Here is a 22,915-nt window from a genome sequence, read left to right as displayed (position 1 = left end):
CTCGCGCTTGTCACTACCACCCCTTCCATGGTGTACTTGAATTTCTTTTCTACACTAGTTTTGCTTCCTCTAGCTTTCCTTCCTCTGCTTTCTTCTTTATTTTATCCTGCAATAGCCTACAATGGTGAACACTTGCAAGTGTATTCCTGGCTAAGATTTTGCTTCCATGCCTACCAACCTCCTTAGCTGCTTCTGAACAGGTTGTGGCAAGCCCTGGCATAATATGTGGTCAAATACGGCCACTTTTTTGTTCCACGGTTCTCAAGTTTTCAAGGCGCCAAAGCTCTTGGATCAACTAACTGTAGTGTAAGGGGTCTTCATTTATTAATGTATCTATTTACATGTATAGCGCTGTAGCCCGCGGCCATCAGGGCGCATGACATGAACACAGAGACCCAGGAGACATACAGGCTACGAGAAAACAGTTAACATGTATAATCAGATTATGGCTAACTAGTCTAAATTGGGTTATTCCTTATCGAAAGAGTAGTGTTTTGACCTTCTTTCGAAATAGGCTGTAGGAAGTTTATTCCAAGCTCTGGCTGCTAGCGTATGGAAGGCAGAGCCTAGACTGATTGCTTTTTTTGTGCTTGGTCATTTCTACTTGACCCTGTGACTGGGATCTTAGGGACCGTTTCTGGTGCTGAGCTGTAAATACATCGATGTGACAGAGTCAGTGCCTTGAATTTTATTCTGTCCTCGATTGTTAACCAATGCATTTTTTTTCCATCCTTGCTGTTGTGATCTGATTTCGTTTAGCTTTTTTTGATTCTGAATGCAAAGTTCTGTATTTTCTGACATTTTGTCACATGCCCCTTGCTAGCTCCCAGTAGGAGTCCGTTCCCATAGTCTAACCAGGCAAGGATGGTTGCTCTTGCAACTGTTACACAGTTAGCTTCACTTAGCTAGGGTTGAATTTTGTGCAGTAGTCTTAGATAGTAGGAACAGTTATTTTTTGCTGTAGGACATGTATCTCTGTGCTTAAGGAGGCTTCTAAGTGTATACCTAACGTCTCAACTTTGTTTGCTACTTTTATCTGTACGTCATCTATCTGTAGGAACTCATATTGCTGGCTTAGTTTGGCTGTAGCATGGGATGATCTGAAGATCATCAGTTCTGTATTTTATTTTTTTGCGTTCAGACACATCCAATTGTTTGTCATCCATGTTTCGATGGTTGTGTATAGCTCTTTGTTCTTTGCATTGTCTTGTGTGTAGTCTCCGCTCAGCTTGATGATTAGCTGAGTATCATCAGCGTAGTTTGTGAAAAAGACGCCAATTTTTTCAGGAATCAGACAGAGATATCTGATATATAAATTGAAAAGCAGTAGTGATAGGCTTGCCCCTCGTGGTACGCTGCATCTTATTATTTCTTCAAAAGAGAAGTTTTCCCCCCTGTGTACCTTAGATTTTCTATCCGATAGGAATGATGTTAGCCAATCTGTTGCTTCTTGGGAGCAATTTGCTCCCTTCCTAAGTGCTTGCTTCAATTGTTCGTGATCCAGCAAGTCAAAGTTTGCACTGAGGTCGTGCAGTATGAGTAGACAGGCTTTCCCATCTTCTACAATGCTCCGCATATGGGACTGGAGGTCAATCATAGCTTTTTCCGTGCTATGTGTGGCACGGAAGCCTGATTGTTGTTCGTGAAGGATCTCATTGGCTTCTACATATTCCTGAAGCTGTTTGGTGGCGACTTTGTCCAATACTTTCAGTAGAAAGTTACAATTAGTGCTGGGTCTTAAATTATTTGGGTCTCTTTGGTCCAATTCAGGGTTTTTTGATAGGGGCGTAATTGTAACTGTTTTGGTAGGGGCATAATTGTAATTGTAACAGCCAGTTTATCTCCATTTTGCGAGCGATAATTGCTCCAATGTCTGACATGTCTTTGTATTGTGAACTTAAGGCTTGCCATACGGCAGCCCTGCAATTCGCAAATGGCGAACCATTGTGCTCCGTGTTCTGGCTGGTCACTCCGGAGAACTCCTCCCTTTTCCATATGTCATCAGCAGCTTCTCATAGGATCGCTACTAACAGTCCATTCACGTCCCCCACTTCAAACCTCTGGCTTGCTGTCATCTTTTCCATGTCGCATATCCACTTCCCAGCCCCCGCTGATAACTAGGGTTACCTACACCTCACGTTTTCCTTGTCGATGTGCTTCCATGGTATATACTGAGGTCGCCCCTCCCTTTTCCAGTAAGGGCATCTGTGTGAACCCTACCTCCCCATTCGCACTTCTAGTCAGTCCGACCTGTCTGTCTGTGTCTCTAATGTCAGTGTATACATCTATGGGTTCTGTTATGGGTATTCAAACCCTGTCATCTAGTTCCCCTTTCTCTAGAGCATACTATAGCTGTCTCCTCCTTCCTTCATCCTGGGAGGTCTCTGAGCCTCTCTACGTATGGTACTAGGTTGCTCATGTTGCATAGCTCATCCATTGACCATGGGGTGCATTCATCCTTGCTTCCTACTGTTCCCCCTGCACCGGTCCCACTCTCCTATGTCACCCGCTTGTCTGTTCCTGTTCCTGTTCCTGTCGATGGAGGCTTACATAGCTCCCCCCTCTCATCCCCTCTGTATCATCCTTCATTGTCAGACCCCAAGCCCATACTGCAAATGTCATCTACGAAGCTCAGCCTTTTGGTTGTCATGTCCGTGTTGGGTTTCAGTTTATGTCGATATCCTGCAAGTCGTATCTGCTTCCTTATCCCCATGCTCCTAGACCTGCTCTGCCTGAAACCGTGGCAGTCCTATGTTGTGTGGTTGTGCTGTCTGGTTCTGCTCGTCTGCCCCCTCCAGCTGTGTCATTTCCCCGATCCATTGTTCATTGTGTCTTTTCAGCCCTTATTGCTCGCTCGTCCTCCTCCTTGCGTGGTCAAAAGTACTCATGTACTTGGCAGCGCCAAACTTGTCAATTTGCTCATCTGCATGAGGAATGGGGTGAGCATCTGTCTTCGTGACAAAATTGAGCCCCCTGTAGTCCACACAAAAGTGAACTTCAGTCTTCCCACCACTGGTCTTTTTAGGGACAAGTACCACTGGGCTTGCCCAGGGGCTGTGCAATGGTTCTATCATTTCTAGGGACAACATCTTGGAACCATCCTTCTTGCTGGTGTTTCTGAACTTATCAGACATCTGGTGAATCCTACTATTCACTGGCTTACCGTCTCCAGTGTCCACATTATGGATGCACCAACCTGTGTGACCTGGAGTCAGCGAAAACAGACTGTCAAACTGTCCCAGTAAACAGCAACAGTTAGTCATTTGCTGTTCCGACAAGTCAGTTGCAAGGTTGACACTTTCAACTGACCCATTTATGGATTTACTGTGCAGGAGGTCTGGAAGGGGATTGGTCTCTCCATCAGTCACTAATGCCATGACCAAGTCATCTCGGCTGTAATGGGGTTTTAGCAGGTTTACATGAAAGACCCTGCACATCTGTTTTGGTACTTTCACGTCTATGAGATAATTCACCTCATTGACATTTTCCAGCAGACAGCCAGGCCCAGTCCACTTGCCCTGAAGGGCATTGGGTTTGACAGGCTCCATAATCCACACCCTCTGACATGGAGAAGAGACTGTCACTGTGGCCTTCTGGTCGTGCCAGTGCTTCATCAGCTCCTGACTGGCCTTTAGGTTTTTCACTGACTGTTCCATGTATTTTGCCATTCTCGACCAAAGGCCAAGTACATAGTCTACCACATCTTGAGTAGGGGATGAGGGTTAGACCTCCCATCCCTCCTTCAGTAGACTGAGGGGACCTCATAGAGGGTGTCCCAACAGAAGTTCAAAGGGGCTAAACCCTACTCCATTCTGTGGCACCTCCCTGTAGACGTACAGAATGCATGGCAGGAGACTATCCCATTTTCTCCACAGATGCTTTTCCACACCAACTATCATGTCTTTCAGGGTCTTGTTGAACCACTCAACAAGCCCATTTGTTTGTGGATGGAAGGATGCAGAGAACTGGTAGGAGACTCCACACTCTTCCCACCTAGCCTTCATATATGTAGATATGGAGTATGATCCCCTGTCAGAAACAGCTTTCTTGAGGAATGAACACCAGAGAATATCCCAATCAGTTCCTTCGCAACTACGCGAGTCTGTGATGCTCCTAAGAGGGACAGCATCAGGGTACCTTGTGGCGTGGTCCACCACCACCAAGATGTATCTGTTCCCTGAGCTGGTTTTAGGATTCAAAGGACCCACCATATCCATGCCTATTCGCTCGAAAGGGCCCCCAACCACAGGTACTGGAATAAGGGGGGCCTTTGTGGCACCATCTGACTTGCCAGAAGCTTGACATGTCCGGCACTTCCAAGTGACCCGCTAAAGGAATTTGGTGAGCCAAATCCAAAAGTAACGTTTCCGTGGCATTGGGGAATCTTCTGGTGCCCTCACCCTCAGAGTCTTTTGGCTCACTGTACAGTAGTCCATCCTCCCAGTACACTTTGAAAAGTCCAGGTGTCCTCGCCCTTAGCCTTCTCCTCCACCTGCTTCCACAGACCTGCCAGAGTGGGACACTCTTTCTGTCCTTTAAAGAAGTCAGTCTGATCTGGGCCCTCAGCTGATGTAAACCCATTCAGCTGGGGCAGGCCCTTCAGATCTGCGCTCACCTGGTCCTCCACCTCAGGTTCCTACACTGCACAAGGCAACTCTGGTGTCACTGAGTCCCCTGCTACCAAAGTAGAGACCTCAGTGGCTACTGGGCCCTCTCCCTCAAAAGTAGGTGACTCAGCAGTCAGCGGAACTGGATCAGGAGATACCGGCCACGCCTGTCCCTCTAATAAGCCCTCCAGAAGCACTGCAGGCCCTAAAGCACTGAGAGCGTTCAATCTGGTGACCTCTTTGGCCCTCGATCGGGTAGCTGCTGCAACTATCTCAGGGTCAGGAAGATCATTACCCAACAGACATGGGACAGGGATGGAGTCTTTCACCGCAGTATCAGGTCTTTCCATCGAAAAGGTTTCCAACAAAACCTTTTCCAACTAAAATTATCCATCGAAAAAATATGCATCAAATGCATATATGTGTGGGGTAAAGGGTTAATTTTTTTGGGATGTGGTTTTAAGGGTAAAAAATGGGGGGTTGGAGGGGCAACCCCCAAAAATAAAATCCCAAAAAATGCATTTGATACAAACTCTTTCGATGGATACTTTTCATTGGAAAAGGTTTTATTGGAAACATTTTCGATGGAAAGAACATAAACCTTTCATCGCTACACAGCAATGGGTCATTTCTCCTCGCCAGCTGAACTCTACTATCGACAAGGGGCACTTACTCTTTCCGTCAAACCCACTGATGCTACAATCAGGCCCATCGATAAACTGGCCTGGCGTATCCGCGGCCGGGTGACAGCAGTGTGGCTAGCTGCAGTGTCTCGGACCACAGGAGTTCTGTGTCCATTGATATACACATGTTCTAGATAGAGTTGAGTATTATGAGGAACTGGGATCTCTTCTGGAAACGCGGTACCATTCCCACTCAGTGTAGCCATTCCACATTTGACCACTCCCTGGCCTAGTGGGAAGTCCTCCTCTAGGAGGCCCATGCTAATGATGGCCTCCTAGAGGAGTTCAGTTCAAGAAAAATCTCAAGTCCCATCTCTTCAATGCTCCTTAAATCTTCATTTCACAGTTCCCCCTGAGATGTCCGCTTTTCAACTGTCTGTTTAGTATTGTCTTTTTTTGTTTTGTGTGCGCCGTGAGGCCTTTGGGCGATTTGGCGCGTTATCAAGAATTAAAATAAATAAATAAATACATTTACTATGGCTTGCTTGGGTAAGCCCTTGCAAGCAGGATTCCCTTTACTAGAGCTCAGCTCATTACACACGAAACAACCTTTGGGTAGTGAGAACCTAGATGTCCCATTGTTAGGCGTGCCTGCGCTCTTCTTTTTGGTGTGTACGGCTAGACGAAAGTTTTGGGATTTCCCTTCAGTCTTTTGGGGACCTTTGAAGAGCAATCGGTTGGACCTTGTCCTTCCCTTCCTTGTTAACTTCTTTGTCTGAAGATCTCTCTTCTGGTTTGGGTGAGCTCGTCTGAGCCTTTTAATGGCCTCAAGTCTGATAGCACAGCGAGTAGAGCACTCGCTTTGAGATCTGTCCAGATCCTGCTGACGCAGGTTCGAATCCCTGCAGGGCCAAACTCAGCCTTACATACTTCCGAGGTTGATAAATGAACACCACACACCGGGGGTAATAATAAGCAGTGCTCAGATACCTGAGGGTTCTTAGCGCTATATAAATGCTAAATTATTATTATTAAGTACTCACAAACCTGTCAGCAACTCTTGCAAGCTGCTCAGGGTCTGTAATAGTCTTGTCCACAAAATGCTGGTGTAGGTCAGCCTCACAATTCTTCAATACATGCTCACACGCAATCAAATTGTATATCCCTTTAAAGGTATCAACTTTATTACCAGCCACCCCCCGGCTCAGAAAGTTCAATTACAGGAGTTAACTGAAGAATTGCATCAGTCCCTGGTGTCGCTAAGCGACTCATCAGGGCTGCACCCCACAGTACCTTCTCCACCTCCTTCAGCTGAAAAGCCAGCTTGAGCTTTTCAAACCAGTCAAAAACTTCCTTTCCCACTTCGTAAACCTGCACTAAGTCTTTGGCGATTTTCCTCTGGCGCTTATCCCTGGCACTCTGGTTTGAGCCACTACCGCTGCTTTTGCTATAGGTGGATCTGTTGACCTCTTATTCTCTTCAAGCGCCAACTTGCACAGCACTATGGTGACCTTGTCCCACTGTTTCTGTTCCTCTGGCTCTAGTCTCTCCTCCTCTAGCAGGAGGTTTCTAGCCGCTACCTCATTAACATCTGGAGCAATTACTGGGCCACTTAGAGACCGCGCCGAGGCCTGGGACCAGTGGGATGCCGTACTAGCAACTGACCAATATGCCACTCTGTGTTGAGGAACCACGTTTGCCCCCCTGGAGGGATGGTTGGCAAGAAACCTGGTTCATGCTGTCTTCCTTGTCATCTTCCACTACCCCTTCCTGAAGGTCTCCTTCATTCTGGAACACATGACCTAGCCAATCCCCTGGGGTCTTCTGCCCAACCGCCCTCGCTTCTTCCCAAGCTTGGAGGCTGGCCAGCAACTCAGGTTTATTAACCCTAGTGCTGTGGGTAAGTCCCCCCTCTTGACATAGGATGTGCAGGGCATCTTTGGTCATGCCTTTAACAGTCTCTAAGTCAAGATCCATGATTATTACAACTATCTACAAGTGTCTAAACATTGACTGCAAAAGTACTCTTATCGTTGGGTGACTAAGCTGTGCGCAAGGCTCCAATTCGATCCGACCACCTGCCACCAATGTGACAAATCAACTTCTTGGGCACCAGTGGTCGAGGGATGAATATCGGTTTCTAAACCATCATTCAGCCCCACACCTCTAGTACACCAGACCGGATCCAAATAGATTGGAAACGCAAGTCAATTATAAAACTCCTTGTCCAAGTTTGGAAATGTGGATGGAACAGTATTTTTATCACCGAAAGGTTGTGGATCGTTGGTTAGTTGGAACAAAGCGAAAATACAATTATCACCCAATGATAAAAGGTCAAGGTCTTATATAATATCTACTTTATTATTATCATAACAGACTGTTCAAGCACTCTACAAAATACAACCCACACTGTAAATGAATGCAGAGGGCAGACAGTTTCAAAGAAGGAAAAGGGATGCACTCTGGATACTGTTAGAAGGGTAGTTGGTATGGTAATTAAACACAATAGTTCATGGATACTTGGTTTCAACATAAAGGGAGCAATGGGCTGTAAAATGTCACTAGGGGCCTTCAGATAACTACCTTGTGCTGTAGGAGTTCTTGGTGTTTGACAGGGTCAAGTCGGTTTCAGTGCGCTTTGCAGCTTCTGCAATAGAGTTCCAGATAGAAGACAGCTGTGGGTATCAGGCGACAGACAGTTCGGCGAGCAAAGCTAGAAGGACAGCCGCAGGCTGATCTACACAGTGGCCGGGGTTAAGAATCATTGTCTCAGTGCTGGCTAGAGGTTCTGAATAACTGGTTGAGTCATCTCAGACGGGTTTAGCAACTGCAGCGTAACACCTGTCAGCAGTGCAGTTGGTTGCAGCTCGAGGTACTCGACTGGCTCGAAAATGTCCTTTAAGGTAAACATCGGTGGATGCTTGTTGATGCACTCCTGCTAGCTTCTTCACTGGGCTTGTGTTATCCTTTAAGGTGGATGGTCCAAAGCTGAGGAGAGTGTTCCAGGCAGCTGCCTTGTCCTAGGTTTGGCTCAAAGACTCGCTAGCACTTCCCACCTAGGGAGCTTGCTGCAGAGCCTAGCACAGCACACTGTGTGCAGGCCTGTTACTGTTCATGGGGCTGCTAGAGGGTCCTCTGGATTGAATATCTCCCTCTACCCTCTGGGAGATTTTTAGAGGAGGAATCTTGCTTCCCTCTTGGAGGTCCTGCTCTTCCTTTACTGGCGGAAGATGTAAGGCAGACTGTACCTTCAGCCAGGTCCAGTGCTCTGTTCTTCTTGTTACTCCTTGCAAAGTCTTCAGATGATCTGCCCAAAAGAAGGGCTAAACCCTCTTTTAAAGCCAAATGTACCACAAGGATTTGTGTAGGCTAAGCCTACCTTTATTTACCAATCCTGGGTCCCCATCAACAATCTCCTATATTGGTGAGGTTGTATCCAGAGTGCTTTGCAACAGAACAGGTAAAGGGGTGAAAACATGTAATACTAAGTCCCACCCATCTTCCTGTCTGCTGTGGATCAAAGGGGCTCTCTGGTCAATGGATCACTTTGTGGTTCCTGATTAAAGCATCAGGTCTCCCTTGAAGCTGCAGCAAGACCAGACTTTCTGGTGCTGTCAAACTACATATTTGTACCTTCTGAATGGGGCCCCCCTTCTGGGATGACTGCAGTAAACACGCAGGTCCTGACATAACCTGTCCATTGATACTGAGGGCGGGAACTGGCTTCAGGTTGACAAAGATGAATATGAAAGCTTGTTGGGGTTTCCTGTCTCCTTTGTTAGCCTCTGCAGCCAGGCCACATGTGGGCTTGTTTGAATTAAACTCTGATTAGTATGCAAAGCTGCCACCAGCAGCAGAGGTAAACAAACAGACTGGGCGGGTCCATGGAGCCTTTGTTATTTAATTAGGCTGGCCCTGGAAGGGTGAAGGTTTGGCCCTCCTCCTTCTGAGATGTCATGGTGTTCTCCTGACTGTCATATCCCAACTAAATATGACAGGGTAAGTGCACATGTAGGCTGTGTCCACCCAGATTATATGGGTCTATGTGTATGTCGTTCAGTGAGCATAGGAAAATATGTGCAGATTAGCCCCGCACATTTTCCGGAGTTGATCTTCCATCAATCAATTTCATGTACACATTTTAAAAAAGCCCAAGCGATTGCACACCCACCGTGTGGATGGTTGAATTCCTCACACACACATTCACACTCTCCCTGCATCCACACATTCACACAATCTCTGCATCCAGGCATTCACACTCTCCCTGGATCCAAACATTCACAATCTCTCTGCATCCACAATTCACACCCTCCCTGCAGCCACACATTAACACTCTATCTGCATGCACGCATTCAAACTGTACCTGCATCCACACATTCACACTCTCCTTGCATGCACACATTCACACTCTCTCTGCATCCCCACATTAACACTCTCCACGCATCCACACATTCACACTCTGCTTGCATGCACACATTCACACTCTCTCTGCATCCCCACATTCACACTCTCCCCGCATCCACACATTCACACTCTCCCTGCATCCACATATTCACACTCTTCCTGCTTCCACACATTCACACTCTCCCCGCATCCCCACATTCACACTCTCCCCGCATCCACACATTCACACTCTCCCTGCATCCACATATTCACACTCTTCCTGCTTCCACACATTCACACTCTCCCCGCATCCACACATTCACACTCTCCCTGCATCCACATATTCACACTCTTCCTGCTTCCACACATTCACACTCCACCTGCATCGACACATTCACACTCTCCCCGCTTCCACACATTAACATAATAATCGCATCAGTAATGCCAAGTCAGACACTAAGGAGATATTTAAGATCCTGAAAGAACAGGAGATAACTCCTGCTCCTCTATGCCCCCTAGCAAAAAACAATAAACACTGGTGCCAACGTATTCAAGATGGACTCCAAAACAAGCTACATAATATTCGGACAGCAATGCTTGAGAAAAAGAAGATGTTATCAACATCCTCTGTCAAGGAATCAACTAAATTCCATCCTCGCGACCCAGCAGTTCCTCTGTTCAATTTTCACCCAATATGAGAGATTGAATTAACCAAAATCAGATGAAATCCTCTAATTGCAGGGGAGATGCATATTCATCCATGATAATTAAAACCTGCACCCCTTGCCTTCTCAAAGCAGTTTGTATTTTAATAAATGCCTCTTTGAAGGAGGGTAAGGTGCATGATGAGCTGAAACAAACAATGGTTACTCCTATTCTCAAGAAACCAGGGCTGGTCAGGGTTAACCTTCTCTATTTTCGTCCTATATCAAATACTCTGTTTCTGCTTAAAATACTGGACCGGACTGCCTACAGTCAGATTGCAGAGCATCTGGGCCTGCATCCCATTCTTCACTCCCATCAGTCTGGATTTAGGAAACAATTTGGTACAGAGACATCACTCCTGGAGCTGACATCAAAATTCCTGGTTCAGATGGATAAGAGTGTGTTATCTCTTGTCATCTCTTTAGACCAATTGGCAGCATTCGATTTAATTGAACACACCATCCTGAATTCCAGACAGAGGGTGGTTGCTAACTTTTCAGACACTGCAGCATCTTGGATCGCCTCTTTCCTGGAGCATAGATGCAGCAGAGTTTGTTCTGATCTAGCAGAAGCAACACCAGTCCCAGTACTCTATGGTGTCCCACAGGGGGTCAGCAGCTCGCCACGTCTGTATATCCTTTTCATGGCTCTCTTCTTCTTTATGTTAGAAGAGGAGGGGTTTGTGTTTTAAAATTATGCAGATGATACTCAATGTGTAGTCCCTTTAACCGGCTTCCACAAGCAGGATGTGTTGGAAGTTAACAGAATCTTTACCCTAACTAAGAAGTGGATGTTGGATAACTATCTAGCCCTTAACAGGAGTAAGGCAGAACATATGATCGTAGGCAGTCCACATGCTCTGAGCAAACTCAAACAATCTTATAGCTCGTTCAAATTAGGAGATGACATTATATCTCACCTGTCCAAAACTAAAATTCTGGGAGTGACACTCGACCAGACACTGAACATGAGGGCACACATCACTACGGATGTCTCAGCATCAGTTTATTATGTTATCGCATTTGAGACCCTTGATTTCCCGGGGAAGTGCTGAAACCATTGCTCGGGCAATAATAGGAGCTAAAATGGATTATTGTTGCAGTTTACTGTTGGTCATTAGACAGCATGACTTGCATAGGCTCCAGGTGGTACAGAACTGGGCAGTCAGAGTCGTCCTTGGCCTCTCCAGGCAAGACCATGTATCAGAGACCAGGCACTCTCTTCACTGGTTACCCATTGAATCGAGGATTACATTTAGGGTACTGGTCATCACCTTCAAATGTAAATTACAACTAATGCCATCATATCTGCAGTGCTATATGAAGGATAAAACCAACACAAGAGCATTGAGGTCTGGCATGCACAACTATGTAGTGCATCCAAGATGCAAAACATCAAAAGCTGAGAATGTGCAACCAAGCTGCAAAACATCAAAAGCTGAGAATGGAGCTTTTTTTTTTTTAAACCCCCATCCTCTGGAATCAACTGCCAGAATATATGCGCTGCCATAATTCTCTACAAGCCTTTAAGAAAGACCTGAAAATGCTTCTGTTTACCTAAGAAGTTACAAATCTGATCTCTCGGCGGCCAGCATAGCTCTTTCAGCTAGGGTCTTAATGTACCTTATTCAGATTCTCCTCTACCTGGATGACCTTTTTCATGTGTCTGTGTATAACTCGTCCGTGCCTTCATGCCTACAGGTCGATAGTCCGCATTATAAATGCTATGTAATGTAATGTAATGTAATTCACACTCTCCCTGCATCCACTAATTCACACTCTACCTGCATCGACACATTCACACTCTCCCCGCTTCCACACATTCACACTCTCCCTGCATCCACTAACTCACACTCTACCTGCATCGACACATTCACACTCTCCCTGCTTCCACACATTTACACTCTCCCTGCATCCACTAACTCACACACTACCTGCATCGACACATTCACACTCTCCCCGCTTCCACACATTCACACTCTCCCTGCATCCACTAATTCACACTCTACCTGCATCAACACATTCACACTCTCCCCATTTCCACACATTCACACAGAGCCAGGGGCCACATGGCACCAACTGGATCTAGTCAAAACAATCACCCATCACCTTACATCATGCCAACCTGCTCCATGCCGCTATGATGCAAACCATGGTACTTCTAATTTGCCCACTGCAAATCAAGGAAATCAAGTCTTAGAATGCAGATAATAGCCAGTGCCTCCCCATCTCACAATGTTGCCATCGATGCCTTGGCAGGTGTAACACCCGCCACACCATAATTCACACCTAGTGAAAAACAAGCCTACCCACAGTTGTAAAAGCAAAAGGAAATATCGAGGCTGAGTAACCCAAAAGGAAATACACCAAAAATGGGCTTATAAAGATTCACAGATCTTTATTCTATAACTGTACAGTTTACAAAGAAACATAGTATCAGATAGCTATTGGCCCTCAGTACATCACAGCGAATACCAGCCCTTTCGGTGTGAGAAGTGAGAGGTACTGGACGTCTAAACAGTTGTTCATTTTATACATTTCCAATCATAATGTCCAGCCCCTCTACAGGTTAATGATACTCGGTCTAGGGTTTGTGCCGAGTTCACTTCTAGTTTGTCCAACTATATGCATATGTATCATCTTCAGTTTGCATGTAAACAAGTCACAATGGCAACAGTGTATTCTCGGATTTAACATTAAGCCTTAACACATGTCCTACACAATGTAGTTCAGCTAGTGTCCACGTTCAGTATTTAGACAGCATTGTGGTTGATGTATGTCCATGGATCAGACTTGTTGGCACAGACAATCCTCTGTCTACAAGTCAGGCATGGGACAAGGTCTCTTTACACGACCCAAACATTCGGCCAACAGACAGTTTAGACATTAACTTATGTACAAAGGTCAGGACGGCTCAGTTACAAGCGGGAAACACTGTCCACCATTTTAGAACACAGAATTATTTTGGAGTAGAAATCAAAATGGCGGATGGACCTAAAATGGCGGCTAAGTCGATCTAAGATCGGAACTTTGAAACGCGGTCTTCTTCGCAGAGCGACTGGTCTTAGGCCAATATATACAATAAAGGAGGCACAATATGATATCCCGTTTAACACAGTGGTTTCGAAAAGTGGCTTTACTGTGGGGGAGGGGACAGATGGGCAGTCGCTAGCGACACTTTATCTGCACTTGAACCACCTCACATGGCAGCTCCTTCTACCTAAACAAGCCAATGCACATGGGTTGCTATTCCCAATAAAAACAAATGTGAACAGTAAATGCACTAAAGGTTATTTTGAGGTCATTGTCCATCTCACAAGTAGCTGATCATTGTCACTTTCATGAACCCACTCCTGCTTCGGGGGATCTACTTTTCTTTGCAATATTGACATAAAGTTGCAGCAATTTGTCGATTTTGTCTCAGTGACTGCTCTTCTATTGGCCCAAGTGTTAGGCTTTGTGTAATGTTGTTTGGGGACACGATGCATGCACAACAGACAGAAACAAATGTGCACACAAATAAATGCTCCAGGGAAGTTCTTCTCTTTGAATAATTGCGATTTAGTGACAAGGCTTGACCAGTGTTTGAGAAAAGTATAATTGGGATGTTGAATGGAGAAGGGCAGGGTAATATGGTGATGGGGGAGTGGGTGTATGTGTGTGTGTGTGTGTGTATGCACGCGTGCAATCTTTGTTTGTTAGACTGTGTTACATTTAGATCCTAGAAGAAGTTCTTAGTTTCTACCCTCAGAGAAGGGACTGAGGGAGCCTAGGCCCGGCGCCTGCTGTGCATTGTCAGGTGGTAGAGAGGCGTTCTCACAGCTCGATCTCAGGGGCATCATTTGGGGGTTGGCAGGGGTAGAAGCTGCTAGCACTGGCTCCCCCTCTGCTACCCCTAGACCTATCCTTGCGACCCCATGTCCACTGGATCAAGAAGCCGTGCCAAGAGCAGATATCTGTGTTGCACCTGAAAAGGGCGGTTGTAAATGCAGCTAATTGCGCCAATGCTTTTTTCACTTGGAATCTCGATCTCATTAGCTGGAGAAATAACAAGGATACAGGAAAAGCATGACGCCTCCATCACTAACAGTTTGGCAGTCCATTAGTGATGAATGCCTGAATAGTTGGGTTCAGAGGCGGGGCTGTCTGTGCAGCTCATATCCAGTAATGTAGCAACAGGAAGGATATGGGGCCAGGTCTAGCTCGCTGGGAGCCTGCAGTACTCAGTGACAGCACAGCATGAATGCACATCTCATCAGTGTTTCTCGTTCTCTGCTTTGCACATCCAGTGAGCCACTGGGTCTGTGATGAGAGGGGTGTGCTTCTGTCACCAATCCTGCCTGGGCACTGTGGCACCTGGCCCAGATCTGCCAGACCTGCATCACAGGCACACTGTATATAGATGCAAGGTGAGAGAATGAATTTACATGAAGTTCCCCTCAGCCTTTGAAGTAAACCATCTCTTGCTTCCGCAAGTAAAACAGATATATATTTGGAAGGACAGCTCAGGGGCAGCACACTTGCTTTGGGGACAAGACGATGCAGTGCAAAATGGGGTCAGTTCCTGTTCCAATGCTTGGAAGCTGGAGGAGGCTGGCATTAAGCAAGATATAAAGAACCAACGAAGATAATAAAATGGGCCTTGTCTAGGGGTGATGTTTACATTTAAAAAATAAGAAAAAAACCTGCAATTACTGCGACACACCTCTATTTCCCATCTAACAAAAAAACAATGGGTTCCTTACTAAATAAGCAAAACAGAGAGGTGACTGCTGGAAGGTTTCAAATCATTCATAACCACTGGAACAGCGCTGGACAACCCTCCAGACAATATTTTTTTCTACTTGCCAAGCCACTACAGAAGGGGAAAGACTATATGCAAAAAGGGGCAGTCCATCCCGAACTGTTTGGTCACATTCCTTCTGCACGAGACCACAAGCATCCCAAGACATGTTTCGACCTCATTGGGAATCATCAGTAATCTATGTCTGTAGGCCCAGCAGGCTTTTCTAGGGTTGATGTCTTGGAGCTGCTGCAGCTGCTGTTTGCATTTTAAAATTAAAAAACCCTGCAATTACTGTGACCTGCAACCCACTCTTCACCTCTATGTCCCATCTAGCAAAAAAAAACTGTTTGCTACTTACCAAATAAGCAAAACAGAAAGGTGATGGCTCGAAGGTTTCAAATCATTCATAAACCTCCAGAGCATCGTTTTTCTGGTTGGGCTTGTGTTGGTCAGTTGCTGTTCCCAGTCTGTGGCCAGACACTTGGCAGCCACTGGATGTCTGCGCTTTGGGGTTTAGCCTCTTCGAGATGCTCTGCTTACAGTTTAGCCTGAGTGATGTACAATAGTCCAGGTTGTTGTGTTGTACGTCTGCTTGGATTTACAGTAATTTGTTAATATGGGCCTATACACACTGATATTAATGCTACATGTGGTGACCTATTCTTGTATGAAATATACATCATATTACAGTGATATCGTAATCATATTTTTCCTAGTGTTCTGAGGAACAATGCTATGTGATGCCACTTCCTGTTTTGCCAAGGGGTGAAAGGTTCAGTGACATCACTTCTCGTGATGTCACTTAGGTGTGGGATCAAATGATATCACTTCCTGTGATATCTTCAGACTCAAGGGTCGTGTGATGCAACTTCCTCTTCCCCTGGCATTCTGGTGAATTGACAGCCCTGCAATCATTAGTTTCGATTGATTGTTGATTGATGTCACAAGATCTACTTCGAGGAGGAATCTACAAAGCCTGCCAGATTTGGCAGGATTTGACATGTTGGTTTTCAGGGTGATCGGTGTATCGCTGGTGTTATTTTAGGAAGTCAGGAAGAAAGTGTGGATCTGTGAACTCAGAGTCATGAGATAGGTGCCTAGACAGAGTGGAGCCTTGAGGGGGCATGAAAAACTAAGGGCCTAATTCACAGAAGTGTTTTATAATGGCAAAACCCCATTGGAAAACTCTCTATGAATAAGGACCTAAGTGTGCAGATGGGGCAAGAAAGAAGAAAGGGGACTATTGGAAAAAGGATGTCCTCATCAGGCTCTGTCTTGGGCTGTCAAGTAAGATGGGCTGGACCAGTGTCAAAAGCAGGCGAGATGTCAAGTAGAACCAGACTGGCCCCCCTCCAGACTCAGCCTCCATCCTGAGGTCATTCCAGGGGGAGACCAAGGCTCATTCCGTGCCTCCACCTGGATGAAAACCCACCTGCACAAAGTCAGATAAGGTGTTGGAATTAAGAGAATCTATGAATTGATAATTGGCAGCTCATGCCAGCCGTCTTCCCTTTAGGCATCTGCCAATGCAAGTGGCTCTATAGTCATCGTGATATGGAGGGGGTTTTAAGGACATAGTTCACTTAAGAGATTGTGTATTCAGTTGGCAAGAACCCTGGTTCATTATAGGTAAGGCATAGTGGCAGATGGGTTGGAGAAAGAATTTGAGAAAGGAGGAGGGCAAGCGCCTGGCGAGGTGCTTGACTTCCCGCTTCAGAGAGTGGGTGAACATCTTCACGGGTGGCTGGGTTGGTGTTAGGTGTTGGGTCAGGCCTGGTTGGGAACCTGTCTGAGATGTTAAGAGCAGTAGGGGAGCCACACAAAGCTGGCAATGTGGTGTTGGTGCATGCCGAATGCAAAGAAAGCTGTCTTTCTTCAGGTTCTTCACTAAGCAGTGTGCACTCACATATGCCTGGTGGAGTGATACGCGTCTTTGCCCATGCGCTGTAGATGCAGTGTTCCTGCATCACAGAGATGCTCCCACCACTTGCAATCCACAGAGTGATTGAGGCTTTTGAGGACACTGAACTCAGAGCAGAGCTATCTGGCACACTTCTACTTCTCAAGATGGGTGAAGCTTTCAGGCATTGGGACAGCAAAGATCGAGTTCATCCCATGCCCTACACACTGGGGGAGAGGCCAGGAAGGATAGGGCCTAGCGTTGCTGCTATAACAGGGGTCGTGATGACATGTTCAAATGAGGACATGAGGGAGAAGAGGGCAACAATGAATGGGCTTGTGTGAGGGGAAAGGAAACAGAATGGAAGTGATATAGGGTCTTCCCAGGAGCTGGAAGTATATGACAGTCAGAAGGCCAGCAGTAGAGACCAGTGTGTCCACAGATGGTCCACTAGATTGGCTCCGGCACTTCAGCACTTGCCTGGCATAAGTGGTGGTCCGCAAGACTGCCCGCAGAAGACCGTTTTCTGAATCCATCAATTATTGTGAGTTTGCGGTAGGTGTGGACAGAGGTGTGCCTCACCATCATAGAAGGTTTTGGCAACACCTGAGTTGGGTGGAGTGGGTCTGTACGATGAGGGGCAAGGAGTGGCGCGAGGGGTGTAACAGGGATGAGCCCACATTAGAGCTTTAGAGATTTCTAGGACAGGAGCTTCAGAAGACAGGATCGGTGTGAGGCTATTTGCTCTTTGTACATATGCCACCCGCCCCCTATTATTAAATCATTATTTCTCCAGTTATAAGGGTTTCTGAAATCAAAAGGAATATTGCATGAGGTGAAGGTACTGAAGTTGGTAGGTGTTGACAAGGAATTAGGGAGGCTATGATCCCAGAGCTTTGGGAGGTACATACAGAGGTGAGATAAGGAAGGACTGTGCCAAAGGAGGAACGCATTGGGGGTAAAAGGAGGCTGAATGGGTGTGTGGAAATGGAAAGAGTGAGAATGAGAGTGGAAGAATGAGGGAGATTGGAAATAAAGAGTGGTGCATACTGGGAAAAGGCGTAGTTTGCGTGGACATAGGGTCATGTGGAAGAGTCATAGCAGGAAAAGGATGGGGAAAAGTGCAGAGGGGTAACCTTTATCCTCCCAGTGAAGTCCTCATAGAGTCAATGAATCAATCACTTACTCCAGTAAATGACAGGTAAGTCACTGCATGCCAAAAGCCAACACATCTAATGGAAACCAAAGACTCCACCTGTCCAATGCCAACAGATGTACTGGCAAGCAAAGTCATCACCGCCAAAAGCCAACACATGTAATGGAAACCAAAGACTCCACTTGGCCAATGCCAACAGATATACTGGCAACAAAAGTCATCACAGTAAAAAAGCCAACACGTGTAATGGAAGCCAAACAGTCCACCTTTCCAATGCCAACAGATGTACTGGCAACAAAAGTAATCACGGCCAAAGAGCCAACACATGTAATGGAAACCGTAGACTCCACCTGTCCAATGCCAACAGAATTACTGGCAATGAAAGTCAGCACTGGTCAATCCACACAACATGTAGTAATAGCCAAAGACACCACCTGTCAAATGTGAACACGTGTAATAAAAGCCAAATATTCCATCTGTCCAATGCCAACAGATGTACTGGCAATGAAAGTCACCACCGGCCAAAAGCCAATACATGTGATGGAAACCAAAGACTCCACTTGGCCAAACACAACAGATGTACTGGCAATGAAGGTCATCACCACCCAAAAGCCAACACATATAATAAAAACCAAAGACTCCAATTGTCCAATGCCAATGGAGATACTGGCAAAGAAAGTAGTCATCAGTCAATCCCCAACCCATGGTGAAATAGCCAATGACATCACCTGTCCAATGCCAGCACATGGAATAAAAGCTAAAAACTCCACCTGTCCAATGCCATAAAATGTACTGGCAATGAAAGTCATCACCGTCCAAAGCCAACACATGTGATGGAAACCAAAGACTCCACTTCCTAATGCCAAAAGATGTACTCGCAATAAAAGTCATCACTGGTCCAAAACCAATACATGTGATGGAAACCAAAGACTCCACCTGTCCAATGCCAACAGATGTACTGGCAAGGAAAGTCATCACCACCCAAAATCCAACACATATAATAAAAACCAAAGGCTCCAATTGTCCAATGCCAATGGAAATACTGGCAATGAAGTCATCAACAGTCAATCCCCAACACAACTAGTAAAAGAAAAAAACACCACCTGTCAAACAATGATGCATATACTGTAAGTTGTTAAGGTGGCCCCAAAATCCCACATAGGCCCAGAAGAATCAAGACTCAATCCAAACCGGACTACATGACAGTAGACAAAGTGCACGGCAAAGCCTAACTTTATTCACGACGAAACAAAGCCGGGACAGCATACACTTATTGAAACTTCGTCGATCTCAACATGCTTATCAAAAACAATTGACCCCATAATATCAGTTTACAAAACATACAGGGAAAGGTTAGTGGGTTTGGATACATATATATTCCATACAGGTTAAACAATTCATTGGGTTATAAGTATCTGATGGCTACACCTGGAACCACCCCTATATTGATAAAAGGTTAAACTACATCATCTTCATGACAAGGGGTTGGTTGGCAGACTACTGGATGGGCGGCATGTCTCTAAGGATTTTGATAGGGTGGCTCATTGCTACCCACCCTTGGGCCCTTGACAGGTTATCAGGATATGAGCCAGACATACAGTAGGGGGAGAGAGGCCCATGGAATGTTCTTCCTTCAATTAAAAGTTACCATATCTCCTTCCAAGGTCATGAGACTGGGCAATCCCTTTGTACTTGGCCATGTGTGGCACCTCATGTTTATGTGTGAATTTAGGGAGTACAGCAGGTTTCCTATCTGTGTTTGCTTTAAATGAATGGCCAGTGTTCTGCAATTAGGGATCATGTGCGATTGGACCGTGTTTGGAATAGATTTACCCTCTTTTAATTGAGTTTTAAGCTGATACTAATGTGTGCCGTGTTTTCTACTTCCACTGGGGACACTCTTGAGTTATTCTTCATGGAGTCTTTTGGCTTTCTGTTTCACTGCACCTGACCATCAAAAGGTTGTTGGTGCCCTTCTGAAACGTTTAATTGATCTGAGAGTATGCTGCTTGCATCTTGGGAATTGCTATCTTGTGCCTTCGTTCTGTCACTCAGATCCTCCCTCATTTCACTTTAACTTTGGCACTAGTTGCCAGCCACTGTCTGAGCTCTTCATGGAGATGTATGTCTGTGTATTCAGCATTTTGAGTTTTCCTGGTGCTTTGAAGCATGTGCTCATTCAGAGACATGCTACAGCTTCCAATTTCAGTAAGATGGCTGCCCCACTACAATCTTGCTTCTATGTTAGCAAGCTATATTTGCATGTCGTTCATGTTGCATTCAGCATGTACATTGGCCATGTAGGTGCTCTGCCTGTCTGTGGATGCTATGTTCATTTTCTTCATGTCTACATGCATATATTACCTATTGTACGTGTTCTTCGTGTGGAGTGCATGTTTGATTTGTGTATAATGCATGCTCTTTTTACTGTTGCGATGTTAGTTTGAATGCTTTTGCAATTTCAGCTCACATTGTTCCCAAACCCTGCTGTACCTGTGGGGGATAAGGGTGGAATGGCTGCCTCAGTGAGTAATGTCTCTCACCTTTGGGGTGTTGATGTGGGGGAGGGGCAGAAGCTATGGATGACGTAATCATCTGCCTCCCAACACTCCCCCCTCGGGTCGATTCCTTAACCACTCTCATTCTTCTTCTCTCTGCCAAATAGGGCACTTTGGGTACCCATAATTTACTCACCCCCCTCAAGCCGCCTCTGTATCTTACATGTTCATCTCGACTGCAAGTCATGCAGCAGCATTCCCCCTCAGAGTCACAATGTACCCAGTGCTCTGTGTAATTGTGTGGGTCCTGAAGATATGTACATTTTGACCCACAGTGTACAATAAGGCGCTATGTGGATTAGGTACGGGGGAAGTCATCCTTTTGTGTATACTCTTGAATGTGAGTCTCCATGTTTATCACTATTTTCATTCTTACTGACTTTTTGGCAGTCTTTTTGCATTTGCTTATTGCTATTCTCAAGCCACAGAAAGCTAGTAGTACTTGTACCAGTATAGCCACTAGTATTTTGAATGTGTTAGCCACGCAGGTGAGTATCCATGAGAACAGGATTGTAAACCAGTCATCATCTACAATGTCATCCACCTGTTCCACCACCATTTTTGTGTGCAATTCCTTCAAGGAGGCTATCACATCTGTGAGGGTCCAATTTTCCTCATTGTGGGCAGGTTTGTACGTGCATCAAGATGTACCAAACTTTGCACACATGCCACCTTCTGTGGCTGTAATAAGGTCAAGGACATACCTGTTTTGGAGAGTCATGAGCCTGACTGCTCTCAACTCTTCCCTTATGGCATTAAAGTCTTTCACTGTGGTATTTATCATCTGCAGCAGTTCCCACTGTGTTATTTGCAAGCATTTGGCATTGACATGTGACTGCAACCCGGGAGTAAAGAAGGATGCAAAGACTATCTCTGTTCTACTGAACAATTAATGCTTGTCTGGTATGGCATCACACACCTTTGTTGCTTTTTCCGAGGAATAGTTATGCCTCTTTGTGCATTTAAGGGTGATTGACCTCTTTTTTCTTAGTTGTGTGTTCATTCAGGAAAATAACCAATCTGCACCTCGCTCTGGGGCACTTCAACATGTGGTACACTTATAACCACTAGGGAGCAAAGGCCTCCACAATACGGAGGAGGTTGCATGTAGGCTCTGGAACCACACGCCCAATAATGGTCCATTAATAGCACCATGCCTCTCTTAATTCCATGCACATCGACAATGCGTTTTCACCCTTCATTTCCCCCTATTTCTACTGTGTCTGTATTTGTTATGCAAAGAGGGGCATTTTTCATGGGGCCTATGTGCAGTGGCCCTGTTTCATCCTCTATCCATGTTAGTATTTTAGTGTATTTAGGGCCTCATTATGACTTTGGAGGCAGCCATGCCCTTAACAAGGGCATGGCTGCCTCCAAAACTGGGTCCGGGTTCCCTGAATGGGGAAATACCGGGCCATTCCGAGAATGGAGGGCCGGTATTTCCTCCTTCAGGGAACCCATGCCCGGTCCTACCCCATTCCCATTTGAGCCCCCATAGGGCTCAATGGGAATGGGGAGGGAGCTAACATTGGGCCCATTACAAGCGGGCCCGTTGTTAGCTCCCTGGTTCCCTCGTGGGACCCGCAAAGGACGTCTGGTAAAACCAGACATCCAGAGTGGGTCCCGCGAGGGAACCTTGTAATATTGCGGAATGGGTTTAATAGCGCCGGCACCATTAGCGGCGCCGTTAAACCCATTCCACAATAGTTATAATGAGGCCCTTAGTCTTTTCTGCGAGGCACTCCTTATTTACCTTTTGCACAACCACTCACGGGTGCTCTACTACAACCTCTGCTTTACAGCGGATCAGTCCTTTGACCCAGCCTTCTGTGGTAAATACCTGCCCTTATTTTTGTAACTGGTCTCTTTCCCAGCATCCAGGAATTTCTCTTCCCCGTTTGTCAGTGCATTTCAGAAATTGGTTGTCTTCTATTATTGTTTCCTCTCTTCCCAGGCCTGTAATATATAACATAGTACCTTGTATTGTATTTCAACATCGTTCATCACTGACAATTCTTTTATAAAATTATCTTAACATGGGGAATCTTCTTTTGTTACCCAGCGCATAGAGGCACCCCTGCCCTGAAATTGCTCTCTGGTCATATATGCTGTGAGGTGTGTCAGACAGTGTGCTACGTGTGCTGGTACCATGGTGGGTATGATTATTCTGGAGTCACTCATGGTGTAGGGTAAGAGGG

Source organism: Ambystoma mexicanum, chromosome 8, assembly GCF_040938575.1.
Source record: "Ambystoma mexicanum isolate Mex_15411 chromosome 8, UKY_AmexF1_1, whole genome shotgun sequence".
Taxonomy (NCBI): domain Eukaryota; kingdom Metazoa; phylum Chordata; class Amphibia; order Caudata; family Ambystomatidae; genus Ambystoma; species Ambystoma mexicanum.
The sequence above is the reverse complement of the archived record's forward strand: the minus strand, read 5'-3'. Positions refer to the sequence as shown.